This window comes from Pseudophryne corroboree, chromosome 3 (genome assembly GCF_028390025.1).
Source record: "Pseudophryne corroboree isolate aPseCor3 chromosome 3, aPseCor3.hap2, whole genome shotgun sequence".
Lineage (NCBI taxonomy): Eukaryota > Metazoa > Chordata > Amphibia > Anura > Myobatrachidae > Pseudophryne > Pseudophryne corroboree.
Genome location: NC_086446.1, coordinates 196,853,101 through 196,870,020, shown reverse-complemented (window position 1 = coordinate 196,870,020; position 16,920 = coordinate 196,853,101). Strand labels below are relative to the sequence as shown.

General features: G+C 45.3%; 1 protein-coding gene across 3 annotated transcripts in view; it reads left to right on the top strand.

The window, feature by feature from the left end:
• Positions 1–16,920, top strand: part of LOC135055109 (rap1 GTPase-GDP dissociation stimulator 1-A-like) — a 222,318-nt gene that overhangs the window by 88,477 nt on the left and 116,921 nt on the right. The window lies entirely within an intron of this gene.

Sequence of the window (16,920 nt, the reverse complement as noted above, 5' to 3'; positions counted from 1 at the left end):
ACTACAGTATGTGTCCAGTTTATTTGTCCAGAATGTTAAAATACCTATGTGGATAGATTTCTCCACTAGCTCTTAAGTTCTATGCTTGACTTCTAAATTTGTAATTGTATACACTCTGTATGTGTGTTAATGTACTGCTTTAAGCATAGTATAGAGCAGAGATATTCAACATACGGCTCTCAAGCTGTTGTGGAACTACACATCCCACCATATCCTGACAGTTTTGCTATTACAGCATGCAAAAACTGCATTCTTTTTGTTAGTTGAATGCTATCAGATATATGTGGTGGGTTGTAATAGAGTCCGAGATCGCCAGAGGTCAGGTTGCCGGCCGATATCAGACGTTTTTTTAAAAGGGCAATCACTTACAAGGCAAAACCATGCCTTGTAAGTGTTTGCCCCTTTAAAAAAAGTCTGAGATCGTCCGGCAACCCGACCTCCGGCAATCTCGGACTCGGGGCCTAATTCAGACCTGATTGCTAGCAAGCGATTTTTGCACTGCTGCGATCAGATAGTCGCCGTCTACAGGGAGAGTGGGTTTTCGCTGTGCAAGTGTGCTAACGCATATGTAGCAGAGCTGTACAAACAGATTTTGTGCAGTCTCTGAGTAGCCCAGGACTTACTCAGCTGCTGCGATCACATCAGCCTGTCCGGGACCGGAATTGACATCAGGAACCCTCCCTGCAAACGCATGGACACACCTGCGTTTTTTCAGACACTCCCTGAAAACGGTAAGTTGACACCCACAAACGCCTACTTCCTGTCAATCTTCTTGCAATCGCCTGTGCAAACGGATCCTTCGCACAAACCCATTGCTGAGTGGCAATCCACTTTGTACCCGTGCAATGCACATTATGGTGCATACACATGCACAGTTTTTATCTGATCGCCCGCTGAGCCAAAGCGCACAGCAGAGATCAGGTCTGAATTACTCTCTCTATTACATCCCGCCGATGGAATCATTTGTGTGTTGTATTATATAACATGTTTTTATCTGCTATTTTATTAGTGTTGTTTATGGCAATACCTTTCGTAGGTTAAATTCTGCCGGATTATTATTTATTATAGAGCTAGTTTGGGTGTTGCTTCACCTATCTGCAATTACTGCACAGCAAATTTTTATGTTAAAACATATATATAATAAATATATGCATGTGAGTGTATGTATGTTAGCATAAATCATTCAGTTATTCCTCACTGCATATTGATATGTTAACATTAATGTTTAAAACCACATCCTGTAATTGCTGGCTTAGATCAAGTCGTTAACCTACTTGAAACTGCCGTGGTTGTTGTGGGTGTCCTGCAAATCATTTTATTGTTATCCTTCATTTACTATTATTGTGTCAGTAGTTTTCATACAATGGGGTTAATTTACTAACATGGGAGTTCTATTTAAGATGGGATTTTGCCCATAGCAACCAATCATACTCTACTTCTCATTTATCTAGCACCTTCAAAAAAATAATACCTGGAATCTGATTGGTTGCTATGGGCAACATCCCATCTTAAATAGAACTCCCATCGTAGTAAATTTACCCCATTATCTTTTGCAGTTACATATGTACAGATTCCTCAAGCCTATGGAGACTTATAATGGGATAATGCATTGACTTGACCTGTATAAGGGAAAGGTGGTTGTGCTAATGGAGGTAATTCCAAGTTGATCGCAGCAGGAAATTTTTTAGCAGTTGGGCAAAACCATGTGCACTGCAGGGGAGGCAGATATAACATGTGCAGAGAGAGATAGATTTGGGTGTGGTGAGTTCAATCTACGATCTAAATTGCAGTGTAAAAATAAAGCAGCCAGTATTTACCCTGCACAGAAACAAAATAACCCACCCAAATCTAAATCTCTCTGCAAATGTTATATCTGCCCTTCCGCAGTGCACATGGTTTTGCCCAACTGCTAAAATATTTCCTGCTGCGATCAACTTGGAATTACCCCCAATATTCTGATATATTTTTTATCTCAACTTAAAAGAATTAACCTTGTCATCAGCATTGAAATATGTCTTTACAATGGCACTGAATAACACCAAACAAGGCTGGTCAGAGCAGGATTTATGCTGAGAGCGGTTTTATACTGCATTTGGTACAATTACATAACATCGTCTACTGCAAACAGATGGAATCTTTTCAAGGACATTTGCATGTCATTGTGCATATGGTGTGATTTTGCTGATGTGTCCTTAGAGAGACAACAAAGCACCTGCATTGCTTTATGTTTGTTAACCCTGTGTAATGCTGCATTGTTAATGTGGGAATTGTTACACATTGCTCTTTGTATTGTTATTATTAGTTACATCGCACTGTTTCAGAGGCAAATGATAAACAATACTTGTTTCTCGCATTGACTATTTCAGCAGGCTTCAGTTTTTAAGGCATGCACTAACATTTATGCAGATGCAATATCAGCTGAAAGAGGAGTAAAGTCAAAACGCATGCTTCCTCGCATTTCATATAATCCAAGGAGATACTGTGTACAGTGTCGCCCTATTATCTTCAACCTGCTTTTTACATATACTTACCTACATTCTTTCCAGCACCCTCCAGGAGAATTGCATGAGGGGAGATGCAGCCAGGTGACTGATGTTATGTCATTATTATCCTGCTCCCCAAAACTGCACAGTCACATCTCACATAAAGTACAGCATGAAGCGGGGCTATGGTGAAGCAATACTCTAAGTATGACAGACCGTGTATGTATGTATATATATATATATATATAAAAAAAAAAATATATATATATATATATATATATACACTTTTAAGATAGTGTGATATAATGACAGAAATCCCAATAACATGATTCGACATAGATCACAAGAACATGCTTTATTTCCCAATGAACGCACACTTTCCAGTGTAACTGCTGAACTGCTTCAACTGTTACCAAAACCTCATCACACAGCTACAGCATCACTCACAGAGACTCTACTCACTGACAGCAGCACATCCTCGCCTCACTGACAGCAGCATATCTCTGCCTCACTGACAGCAGCACATCCACGCCTCACTGACAGCAGCACATCCCCGCCTCACTGACAGGAGCACATCCCCGCCTCACTGACAGAAGCACATCCCCTCCTCACTGACAGCAGCACATCCCCGCCTCACTGACAGCAGCACATCCCCACCTCACTGACAGCAGCACATCCCCGCCTCACTGACAGAAGCACATCCCCCCCTCACTGACAGCAGCACATCCCCGCCTCACTGACAGCAGCACATCCCCGCCTCACTGACAGCAGCACATTCCCGCCTCACTGACAGAAGCACATCCCCACCTCACTGACAGAAGCACATCCCCGCCTCACTGACAGAAGCATACTACTGCCTCACTGACAGAAGCATACCACTGCCTCACTTACATTGTGTATTGCATCAGTACAGCAAGTACAAGAGGCATGGCTATTTCCCAGTTTTTCCCATTATGTTTGATTGGTTAGTAAGAAAGATGTGTGACTGGCCCAGGGTGGTGGTGGCATTTTATCCATCATTGGGGGTATTGAGAAACATGAGTAATATGCACGTACATCCTCATCACGGTTTCACTGCACATATTCTAGCCAGACAAGTTAGTAGACTTACATAAAATATATTTTTGGCATTGGCATTTATTTGGCTTTCAGTTTACATTAGGGATGAGCGGGTTCGGTTCCTCGGAATCCGAACCCGCCCGAACTTCAGTTTTTTTCACACGGGGCCGAGCGACTCGGATCTTCCCGCCTTGCTCGGTTAACCCGAGCGTGCCCGAACGTCATCATCCTGCTGTCGGATTCTCGCGAGACTCGGATTCTATATAAGGAGCAGCGCGTCGCCGCCATTTTCACACGTGCATTGAGATTCATAAGGAGAGGACATGGCTGGCGTCCTCTCCGTTTATAGAGAAGAGAGTGAGACAGTAGAGAGAGACACAGTAGTAATTTTGGGGAGCATTAGGAGGAGTACTAGTAGTTACTTGCTGAAGTGATAGATAGTGTGACTGTATTATCTGACTTGTGGGGGAGACACTGACAGTGGGGAGCAGTTAGAGTCTGAGAGCAGGACTCAGGAGTACATATAACGTACAGTGCACACTTTTGCTGCCAGAGTGCCACACTGCCATTGTGACCACACTGACCACCAGTATAATATATATTGTGATTGTCTGCTTAGGAGTACTACTTGCAAGTTGCTGATAGTGTGACCACTGACCAGTGACCTGACCACCAGTTTAATAATCACCACCAGTGAGTTTAATATATATATATATATATATATATATAATTGTATATAATATATATATAATATTGTATACCACCTACCCGTGTTTTTTTTTTCTTTCTTCTTTATACATACTACTATAGTAGCTTACTGTAGCAGTCTGCGGTGCTGCTGAGCTGACAGTGTCCAGCAGGTCCGTCATCAGTCATTGCATAATAAATATATATACCTGTCCGGCTGCAGTACTAGTGATATTATATATATATATATATATATTGATTTCATCTCATTATCATCCAGTCTATATTAGCAGCAGACACAGTACGGTAGTCCACGGCTGTAGCTACCTCTGTGTCGGCAGTCGCTCGTCCATCCATAATTGTATACCACCTAACCGTGGTTTTTTTTTTTTTTCTTCTTTATACATACTACTATAGTAGCTTACTGTAGCAGTCTGCGGTGCTGCTGAGCTGACAGTGTCCAGCAGGTCCGTCATCAGTCATTACATAATAAATATATATACCTGTCCGGCTGCAGTACTAGTGATATTATATATATATATATATTGATTTAATCTCATTATCATCCAGTCTATATTAGCAGCAGACACAGTACGGTAGTCCACGGCTGTAGCTACCTCTGTGTCGGCAGTCGCTCGTCCATCCATAATTGTATACCACCTACCCGTGTTTTTTTTTTTTTCTTTCTTCTTTATACATACTACTATAGTAGCTTACTGTAGCAGTCTGCGGTGCTGCTGAGCTGACAGTGTCCAGCAGGTCCGTCATCAGTCATTACATAATAAATATATATACCTGTCCGGCTGCAGTACTAGTGATATTATATATATATATATATTGATTTCATCTCATTATCATCCAGTCTATATTAGCAGCAGACACAGTACGGTAGTCCATGGCTGTAGCTACCTCTGTGTCGGCAGTCGCTCGTCCATCCATAATTGTATACCACCTAACCGTGGTTTTTTTTTTTTCTTTCTTCTTTATACATACTACTATAGTAGCTTACTGTAGCAGTCTGCGGTGCTGCTGAGCTGACAGTGTCCAGCAGGTCCGTCATCAGTCATTACATAATAAATATATCTACCTGTCCGGCTGCAGTACTAGTGTGATATTATATATATATATATTGATTTCATCTCATTATCATCCAGTCTATATTAGCAGCAGACACAGTACGGTAGTCCACGGCTGTAGCTACCTCTGTGTCGGCAGTCGCTCGTCCATCCATAATTGTATACCACCTACCCGTGGTTTTTTTTATTTTTTTCTTCTTTATACATACTACTATAGTAGCTTACTGTAGCAGTCTGCGGTGCTGCTGAGCTGACAGTGTCCAGCAGGTCCGTCATCAGTCATTACATAATAAATATATCTACCTGTCCGGCTGCAGTACTAGTGTGATATTATATATATATATATATTGATTTCATCTCATTATCATCCAGTCTATATTAGCAGCAGACACAGTACGGTAGTCCACGGCTGTAGCTACCTCTGTGTCGGCAGTCGCTCGTCCATCCATAATTGTATACCACCTACCCGTGGTTTTTTTTTTTTCTTTCTTCTTTATACATACTACTATAGTAGCTTACTGTAGCAGTCTGCGGTGCTGCTGAGCTGACAGTGTCCAGCAGGTCCGTCATCAGTCATTACATAATAAATATATATACCTGTCCGGCTGCAGTACTAGTGATATTATATATATATATATATTGATTTCATCTCTTTATCATCCAGTCTATATTAGCAGCAGACACAGTACGGTAGTCCACGGCTGTAGCTACCTCTGTGTCTTTTAGTTGTGCCTATTAAAATATGGAGAACAAAAATGTTGAGGTTCCAAAATTAGGGAAAGATCAAGATCCACTTCCACCTCGTGCTGAAGCTGCTGCCACTAGTCATGGCCGAGACGATGAAATGCCAGCAACGTCATCTGCCAAGGCCGATGCCCAATGTCATAGTACAGAGCATGTAAAATCCAAAACACAAAATATCAGTAAAAAAAGGACTCCAAAATCTAAAATAAAATTGTCGGAGGAGAAGCGTAAACTTGCCAATATGCCATTTACCACACGGAGTGGCAAGGAACGGCTGAGGCCCTGGCCTATGTTCATGGCTAGTGGTTCAGCTTCACATGAGGATGGAAGCACTCAGCCTCTCGCTAGAAAACTGAAAAGACTCAAGCTGGCAAAAGCACCGCAAAGAACTGTGCGTTCTTCGAAATCCCAAATCCACAAGAAGAGTCCAATTGTGTCGGTTGCGATGCCTGACCTTCCCAACACTGGACGTGAAGAGCATGCGCCTTCCACCATTTGCACGCCCCCTGCAAGTGCTGGAAGGAGCACCCGCAGTCCAGTTCCTGATAGTCAGATTGAAGATGTCAGTGTTGAAGTACACCAGGATGAGGAGGATATGGGTGTTGCTGGCGCTGGGGAGGAAATTGACAAGGAGGATTCTGATGGTGAGGTGGTTTGTTTAAGTCAGGCACCCGGGGAGACACCTGTTGTCCGTGGGAGGAATAGGGCCGTTGACATGCCTGGTGAAAATACCAAAAAAATCAGCTCTTCGGTGTGGAAGTATTTCACCAGAAATGCGGACAACATTTGTCAAGCCGTGTGTTGCCTTTGTCAAGCTGTAATAAGTAGGGGTAAGGACGTTAACCACCTCGGAACATCCTCCCTTATACGTCACCTGCAGCGCATTCATAATAAGTCAGTGACAAGTTCAAAAACTTTGGGCGACAGCGGAAGCAGTCCACTGACCAGTAAATCCCTTCCTCTTGTAACCAAGCTCACACAAACCACCCCACCAACTCCCTCAGTGTCAATTTCCTCCTTCCCCAGGAATGCCAATAGTCCTGCAGGCCATGTCACTGGCAATTCTGACGAGTCCTCTCCTGCCTGGGATTCCTCCGATGCATCCTTGCGTGTAACGCCTACTGCTGCTGGCGCTGCTGTTGTTGCTGCTGGGAGTCGATGGTCATCCCAGAGGGGAATTCGTAAGCCCACTTTTACTACTTCCACCAAGCAATTGACTGTCCAACAGTCCTTTGCGAGGAAGATGAAATATCACAGCAGTCATCCTGTTGCAAAGCGGATAACTGAGGCCTTGACAACTATGTTGGTGTTAGACGTGCGTCCGGTATCCGCCGTTAGTTCACAGGGAACTAGACAATTTCTTGAGGTAGTGTGCCCCCGTTACCAAATACCATCTAGGTTCCACTTCTCTAGGCAGGCGATACCGAGAATGTACACGGACGTCAGAAAAAACTCACCAGTGTCCTAAAAAATGCAGTTGTACCCAATGTCCACTTAACCACGGACATGTGGACAAGTGGAGCAGGGCAGGGTCAGGACTATATGACTGTGACAGCCCACTGGGTAGATGTATGGACTCCCGCCGCAAGAACAGCAGCGGCGGCACCAGTAGCAGCATCTCGCAAACGCCAACTCTTTCCTAGGCAGGCTACGCTTTGTATCACCGGTTTCCAGAATACGCACACAGCTGAAAACCTCTTACGGCAACTGAGGAAGATCATCGCGGAATGGCTTACCCCAATTGGACTCTCCTGTGGATTTGTGGCAACGGACAACGCCAGCAATATTGTGTGTGCATTAAATATGGGCAAATTCCAGCACGTCCCATGTTTTGCACATACCTTGAATTTGGTGGTGCAGAATTTTTTAAAAAACGACAGGGGCGTGCAAGAGATGCTGTCGGTGGCCAGAAGAATTGCGGGACACTTTCGGCGTACAGGCACCACGTACAGAAGACTGGAGCACCACCAAAAACGCCTGAACCTGCCCTGCCATCATCTGAAGCAAGAAGTGGTAACGAGGTGGAATTCAACCCTCTATATGCTTCAGAGGTTGGAGGAGCAGCAAAAGGCCATTCAAGCCTATACAATTGAGCACGATATAGGAGGTGGAATGTACCTGTCTCAAGCGCAGTGGAGAATGATTTCAACGTTGTGCAAGGTTCTGCAACCTTTTGAACTTGCCACACGTGCAGTCAGTTCAGACACTGCCAGCCTGAGTCAGGTCATTCCCCTCATCAGGCTTTTGCAGAAGAAGCTGGAGGCATTGAAGGAGGAGCTAAAAGGGAGCGATTCCGCTAGGCATGTGGGACTTGTGGATGGAGCCCTTAATTCGCTTAACAAGGATTCACGGGTGGTCAATCTGTTGAAATCAGAGCACTACATTTTGGCCACCGTGCTCGATCCTAGATTTAAAACCTACCTTGGATCTCTCTTTCCGGCAGACACAAGTCTGCTGGGGTTCAAAGACCTGCTGGTGACAAAATTGTCAAGTCAAGCGGAACGCGACCTGTCAACATCTCCTCCTTCACATTCTCCCGCAACTGGGGGTGCGAGGAAAAGGCTCAGAATTCCGAGCCCACCCGCTGGCGGTGATGCAGGGCAGTCTGGAGCGACTGCTGATGCTGACATCTGGTCCGGACTGAAGGACCTGACAACGATTACGGACATGTCGTCTACTGTCACTGCATATGATTCTCTCACCATTGAAAGAATGGTGGAGGATTATATGAGTGACCGCATCCAAGTAGGCACGTCAGACAGTCCGTACTTATACTGGCAGGAAAAAGAGGCAATTTGGAGGCCCTTGCACAAACTGGCTTTATTCTACCTAAGTTGCCCTCCCACAAGTGTGTACTCCGAAAGAGTGTTTAGTGCCGCCGCTCACCTTGTCAGCAATCTGCGTACGAGGTTACTTCCAGAAAATGTGGAGAAGATGATGTTCATTAAAATGAATTATAATCAATTCCTCCGTGGAGACATTGACCAGCAGCAATTGCCTCCACAAAGTACACAGGGAGCTGAGATGGTGGATTCCAGTGGGGACGAATTGATAATCTGTGATGAGCGGGATGTACACGGTGATTTATCGGAGGATGATGATGAGGTGGACATCTTGCCTCTGTAGAGCCAGTTTGTGCAAGGAGAGATTAATTGCTTCTTTTTCGGTGGGGGTCCAAACCAACCCGTCATTTCAGTCACAGTCGTGTGGCAGACCCTGTCACTGAAATGATGGGTTGGTTAAAGTGTGCATGTCCTGTTTATACAACATAAGGGTGGGTGGGAGGGCCCAAGGACAATTCCATCTTGCACCTCTTTTTTCTTTCCTTTTTTATTTGCGTCATGTGCTGTTTGGGGAGTGTTTTTTGGAAGGGCCATCCTGCGTGACACTGCAGTGCCACTCCTAGATGGGCCAGGTGTTTGTGTCGGCCACTAGGGTCGCTTAGCTTACTCACACAGCTACCTCATTGCGCCTCTTTTTTTCTTCTTTGCGTCATGTGCTGTTTGGGGAGTGTTTTTTGGAAGGGCCATCCAGCGTGACACTGCAGTGCCACTCCTAGATGGGCCAGGTGTTTGTGTCGGCCACTAGGGTCGCTTAGCTTACTCACACAGCTACCTCATTGCGCCTCTTTTTTTCTTTGCGTCATGTGCTGTTTGGGGAGTGTTTTTTGGAAGGGCCATCCTGCGTGACACTGCAGTGCCACTCCTAGATGGGCCAGGTGTTTGTGTCGGCCACTAGGGTCGCTTAGCTTACTCACACAGCTACCTCATTGCGCCTCTTTTTTTCTTCTTTGCGTCATGTGCTGTTTGGGGAGTGTTTTTTGGAAGGGCCATCCTGCGTGACACTGCAGTGCCACTCCTAGATGGGCCAGGTGTTTGTGTCGGCCACTAGGGTCGCTTATCTTACTCACACAGCTACCTCATTGCGCCTCTTTTTTTCTTCTTTGCGTCATGTGCTGTTTGGGGAGTGTTTTTTGGAAGGGCCATCCTGCGTGACACTGCAGTGCCACTCCTAGGTGGGCCAGGTGTTTGTGTCGGCCACTAGGGTCGCTTAGCTTACTCACACAGCTACCTCATTGCGCCTCTTTTTTTCTTCTTTGCGTCATGTGCTGTTTGGGGAGTGTTTTTTGGAAGGGCCATCCTGCGTGACACTGCAGTGCCACTCCTAGATGGGCCAGGTGTTTGTGTCGGCCACTAGGGTCGCTTATCTTACTCACACAGCTACCTCATTGCGCCTCTTTTTTTCTTCTTTGCGTCATGTGCTGTTTGGGGAGTGTTTTTTGGAAGGGCCATCCTGCGTGACACTGCAGTGCCACTCCTAGATGGGCCAGGTGTTTGTGTCGGCCACTAGGGTCGCTTAGCTTACTCACACAGCTACCTCATTGCGCCTCTTTTTTTCTTCTTTGCGTCATGTGCTGTTTGGGGAGTGTTTTTTGGAAGGGCCATCCTGCGTTACACTGCAGTGCCACTCCTAGATGGGCCAGGTGTTTGTGTCGGCCACTAGGGTCACTTATCTTACTCACACAGCTACCTCATTGCGCCTCTTTTTTTCTTCTTTGCGTCATGTGCTGTTTGGGGAGTGTTTTTTGGAAGGGCCATCCTGCGTGACACTGCAGTGCCACTCCTAGATGGGCCAGGTGTTTGTGTCGGCCACTAGGGTCGCTTAGCTTACTCACACAGCTACCTCATTGCGCCTCTTTTTTTCTTTGCGTCATGTGCTGTTTGGGGAGTGTTTTTTGAAAGGGCCATCCTGCGTGACACTGCAGTGCCACTCCTAGATGGGCCAGGTGTTTGTGTCGGCCACTAGGGTCGCTTAGCTTAGTCATTCAGCGACCTCGGTGCAAATTTTAGGACTAAAAATAATATTGTGAGGTGTGAGGTATTCAGAATAGACTGAAAATGAGTGGAAATTATGGTTTTTGAGGTTAATAATACTTTGGGATCAAAATGACCCCCACATTCTATGATTTAAGCTGTTTTTTAGGGTTTTTTGAAAAAAACACCCGAATCCAAAACACACCCGAATCCGACAAAAAAAATTCGGTGAGGTTTTGCCAAAACGCGGTCGAACCCAAAACACGGCCGCGGAACCGAACCCAAAACCAAAACACAAAACCCGAAAAATTTCAAGTGCACATCCCTAGTTTACATAGCCATTAAAATTCTTTTTTCCCCATCTCAATTACTATAATTGATCATTTTAAATACTGAAATACACTTTGGGGTGAATTAAATTAGCTGCTGGCTCGTAGCAGTGCCTGGGGCTATTTAATTGCACTTACTTTGGATTTCTGTTAGCACCTTGGCTACTAGTAGTGCATCAACCCATAGCTCCGGCACTTAATCAGGAATCTATAGGTTAACTCACATTAGCCCTGGGCAGTGGCAAATTCAGGCTTTCTAGATGGGGGTTTCCAACTGCTTGATTTAAGAGTGCATGTGGCCAGTCCATGAAGAGGGCATGGTTAGGACTGAAGCAGCTATAACATGCATCACACAAAGGGGGTCATTCCGAGTTGATCGCATGTAGCAACTTTTTGCTGCTCGTGCGATCAACCTGACGCCACCTATGGGAGGAGTGTATTTTAGCATAGCAGGGCTGCGAACGCTTGTGCAGCCCGGCTATGCTAAAAAAGTTTCAAGTAAAACAAGACCAGGGCTGCAGTTACTCACCCAGTGCGACGGATCCAGAGATGAAGGTTCTGGTCCTGACATCAGACATCCGGCCTCCAAACACCTCAACACGCCTGCGTTGGACTCACCACGCCTGGAAAACGGTGAGAATCCGCCCCGGAACGCCTCCCACTTGTCCGTATTCTTGCGATCACCACTACCATCACATTTCTCGCTGGCGGCGTCGTTGGTCGGCGACGATCGTCGTCAGGCAACGACGCGCGTGCACAATGTATCCGCCGCGCATGCGCATTTCTGACCCATTCGCACCACAGCGAAGAACCGCAGCGTGTGAACGGGTCGGAATGACCCCTAAAGTGCAATGTACTGTATGTATGTTATAATTCCGACATATACAGGGCCAGCGTTCACAGAAAGCCATTAGATGCGGCAGTAGGGACATAGGGAAGTGGTTAAAATACCGCTGGTCGGGATCCTGATGGTCACAATGCCAATGCTGGATTCCTGACTAGCCGTGAAATGCCGTTGCCGGAATACCAGTGAGACAGGCATTTCCCCCTCTGTGGGTGTCCCCGACACCCATACAGGGAGAATATAACCTGTGGCGAGCGCAATGAGCCACCGTGCCTGCACAGCAGAAGGTAGCACAGGGGAAGCAAACATACTACACTCCTTCCTCTTAGTAGACTTTGATAAGGGGACTGATTCGGAGATGGCAGCAGCCGCATCCATCTAGTTTGCAGTCAGTGTGTGTGCGCGACCTTACACATTATGGCCACATCCTTCAGTGTGATTGAAAGCAGCAGCCATTTGCTGGGCGACGACACGGCATTGGGTTTGCAGGGCCGTTTTCAGGGCAGCTGCATGACATCACACGCAGCCGCTCCGATTATAAAATGGCTTTGAATGGAAGGCTTGCTGTACTTTACGATGAACCACAAATATGTTTGGAGTTATTATTCTGATTTATCACAAAGTACATGGATTATGGGGATTGCTGTGTATGATAATACACAGAATGGTGAAGAGCTTATCTTGTTTTATATGAATATTGAACTCCAAGGTCGTTTAAAGTGGTATTAAAGAACGAACAGCATTTTATTGTTTGATAATACATGAAAAAAAGTATGTGAATTAGGTGTGGAGAACAGCCCAAAGCCATGGTAGTTTTAACATTCTCCTCACCATTATTTTTACACACTTTATTATCTAGTTAAATTAAAACTTGATTATACAGCACAGCATACGTTGGTCATACTAAAATAATTTCAACTGCAACTACTGAGACATTATACTGTGAAATAAGAATTTACAAGACAGACAATTTAATACAGCAATGAGACTAATTATGCTAAAAGAAGTTGTACCACAGCTAGAGCACTGTATTTATAAGACTGGAAAGTAGAGGTTTGTAAAATGTATTACCCTTTTATTATTTGCTGTATTATTGTTATTTTATATTTATTTTACTAAAAAATATATCTCTGTATGCTACTGTCTTGTGTATTGTACTGAATGTAATTTTTTATTGTGACAGACAGGAATTTCCTTTGGTAGTATAGTGATATAAACTTTGTGTTATTTCAAAAGTAATGCTAAAACAGTATAAATAAGTAGTACACATTTCTATCAGTTGTACAACCTTTATTTGTAGTTAAACCAGCAAAGATACCCCAAAAACAAATACGCTAGTTCTCCCAAATAAAAGATAAATTGTGTAGGTTACGTATTAAGGGGGGATTCATTTGTTTTTGGGTACTAGTAAGTTCGCTATTCAATTATTTTGCCATCAGACATGATTGCCACAGGCACCCATTATTTCTGGTCAACACTACCTGGGTGGCGAGCAGAAATAAGCAAAATGTTAGGCTTTTGGACACCCAAACTGCCACTTTGGCAGCATACCCAATACTTTGCTATACGCGTCTGAACTCGGTGCATTTAGGCATGACAGGCGTGATAAGTAACGGCACACGCAGCACTCGCAGAACAATTGAATATTGTCCATTGGAAGCCCATCACTTAGATGCACCCAAAAACAGTTGAATTCCCTTCTAAAAATAAAAGAAAAAATAAAATAAATATATATATTATATTTATTTTTATATATATATATATATATATATACCCATCCACAGTATGCCGACGCTCAATGTGATAACCCCAACTGCTCAGGTGCCCTTCCAAACAAAGTAATATCCAACAGTATCAGAGATGGCACTCAGAGACTTGCAGCAGTGAAAAAAGACATCTGTATTGGATGTTGATACACAAACGTTTTCGGAGCTACTGCCCCGTCCTCAGGACAACATCTACAGCAAAGAACAGACACAAAACATTTACATAAATACCCTTACCTGTCCCTCGATTCCCGCTCCGTCCAGCGCTCAAACCACACGCCCGCCGGAAGTGTCACCTGCTGTACTTCCTGGTGCGCGGCCTCCGTTACTATGGAAACCGTTCAGTGTGCGTTCCACAGCCGGCTTCCTGTGCTACCATCCAGCCAGCAGAGAGTCCCGATGTGGCTATAGCATGAGAGCTGTAGGGAAGAGAAACAATAACAAGAGAAATTAAAAACATACACAAAACACAATATAAATTACCCAGAGGCTAAAGAATAAGATCAATGTGGGTAGTTTATCTTGTGTTTTGTGTATGATGGTAGCGCAGGAAGCCGGCTGTGGAACGCACAATGAATAGATTTTGACAGCTAAAATTGATTAACAGGATTATCACCCAGTTGGGTTATGGAGTATTATAGTATATAGCGCCGGCCGGATCGTTACCTAGCAACGCTTATTACACAAATACGCTATGCATTACACAAGGGAAGTGACGCGGGCTGGGCAGGAAGCACAATGTGCTTCACTGCCTGCGCGTGCGCTCCACCGGGTCCTCTTGATTAGACGCTGCTTCATGCAAAATACAGGAAATGACGCGGGTCAGGCCGGAAGTGGGATGCGTTCCAGGACCCCGGTGTGTGTTCCACTGACCGATGTTAGTGGTTTTAAGATATAATAAAGTGTCGCCTTGCGCTGACTTGTTTACACTGGGTACATGTGGACATCCAGGTTGGCTTACTTCTAACGTGCTGTGTTGTTTGCATCTCTAGCTTAATGTTTTTAACATTTTCTGTAGTTAATTGATAGATTGGGGGGAGTGACCACAGTGATGGTATATATGGCCCTTGCATTTAGATCACTGCAAGGGAGATGGCATCTGGTGATCTGGTCTTGAAAAAGGCTCTGTGGTGAGCCGAAACGTTGACCATGACCTTGTGAGTATGTGTTGTTGGCATTAAAGGCTCGTTTTGTACCTTTTGAAGAAGTCTGGTGAGTGCATCCTTATTTTTTGTAGATATATATGCTCAAAAAAATAAAGGGAACACTAAAATTGCACATCCTAGATCTGAATTAATTAAATATTCTTATTAAATACTTTGTTCTTTACATAGTTGAATGTGCTGACAACAAAATCACACAAAAATTATCAATGGAAATCAAATTTATTAACCCATGGAGGTCTGGATTTGGAGTCCCACTCAAAATTAAAGTGGAAAAACACACTACAGGCTGATCCAACTTTGATGTAATGTCCTTAAAACAAGTCAAAATGAGGCTCAGTAGTGTGTGTGGCCTCCACGTGCCTGTATGACTTCCCTACAATGCCTGGGCATGCTCCTGATGAGGTGGCGGATGGTCTCCTGAGGGATCTCCTCCCAGACCTGGACTAAAGCATCCGCCAACTCCTGGACAGTCTGTGGTGCAATGTGGCGTTGGTGGATGGAGCGAGACATGATGTCCCAAATGTGCTCAATTGGATTCAGGTCTGGGGAACGGGCGGTCCAGTCCATAGCATCAATGCCTTCGTCTTGCAGGAACTGCTGACACATTCCAGCCACATGAGGTGGCTGTATTGTCCTGCATTAGGAGGAACCCAGGGCCAACCGCAACATCATATAGTCTCACAAGGGGTCTGAGGATCACATCTCGGTACCTAATGGCAGTCAGGCTACCTCTGGCGAGCACATGGAGGGCTGTGCGGACGCCCCAAAGAAATGCCACCCCACACCATTACTGACCCACTGCCAAACCGGTCATGCTGGAGGATGTTGCAGGCAGCAGAACGTTCTCCTTGGCGTCTCCAAACTCTGTCACGTCTGTCACATGTGCTCAGTGAGAACCTGCTTTCATCTGTGAAGAGCACAGGGCGCCAGTGGCGAATTTGCCAATCTTGGTGTTCTCTAGCAAATGCCAAACGTCCTGCACGGTGTTGGGCTGTAAGCACAACCCCCATCTGTGGACGCCGGGCCCTCATACCACCCTCATGGAGTCTGTTTCTGATCGTTTGAGTAGACACATGCACATTTGTGGCTTGCTGGAGGTCATTTTGCAGGGCTCTGGCAGTGCTCCTCCTGTTCCTCCTTGCACAAAGGCGGAGGTAGCGGTCCTGCTGCTGGGTTGTTGCCCTCCTATGGCCTCCTCCACTTCTCCTGATGTACTGGCCTGTCTCCTGGTAGCGCCTCCATGCTCTGGACACTACGCTGACAGATACAGCAAACCTTCTTGCCACAGCTCGCATTGATGTGCCATCCTTGATGAGCTGCACTACCTGAGCCACTTGTGTGGGTAGTAGACTCCGTCTCATGCTACCACTAGAGTGAAAGCACCGCCAGCTTTCAAAAGTGACCAAAACATCAGCCAGAAAGCATAGGAGCTGAGAAGTGGTCTGTGGTCACCACCTGCAGAACTCCTTTATTGGGGGTATCTTGCTAATTGCCTATAATTCCCACCTGTTGTCTATTCCATTTGCACAACAGCATGTGAAATTGATTGTCAATCAGTGTTGCTTCCTAAGTGGACAGTTTGATTTCACAGAAGTGTGATTGACTTGGAGTTACATTGTGTTGTTTAAGTGTTCCCTTTATTATTTTGAGCAGTGTATATATATATATATATATATATATATATATATACACACGGTGCCTTGCTAAAGTATTCACCCCTCTTTGCATTTTTCATGTTTTGAGGTTGGTGGAGGGGCTTGTGAGGCACAGCGGGTGTCGAATGGGCGGGTGCGCTGTTGCGGCGTGGGATGGGGTGGGGGTAGGGGGTCCGGAGGAGCTGTGGGTGTGGCGGGATTCACTAACCTGTTGTGCTGTGGAAATACCCCGTTTTGCGTCCCCTACTGACCGGCTCTGTCCCTCGCTTCCAGTCCCTGTAGTTTTCTTATCTCCTG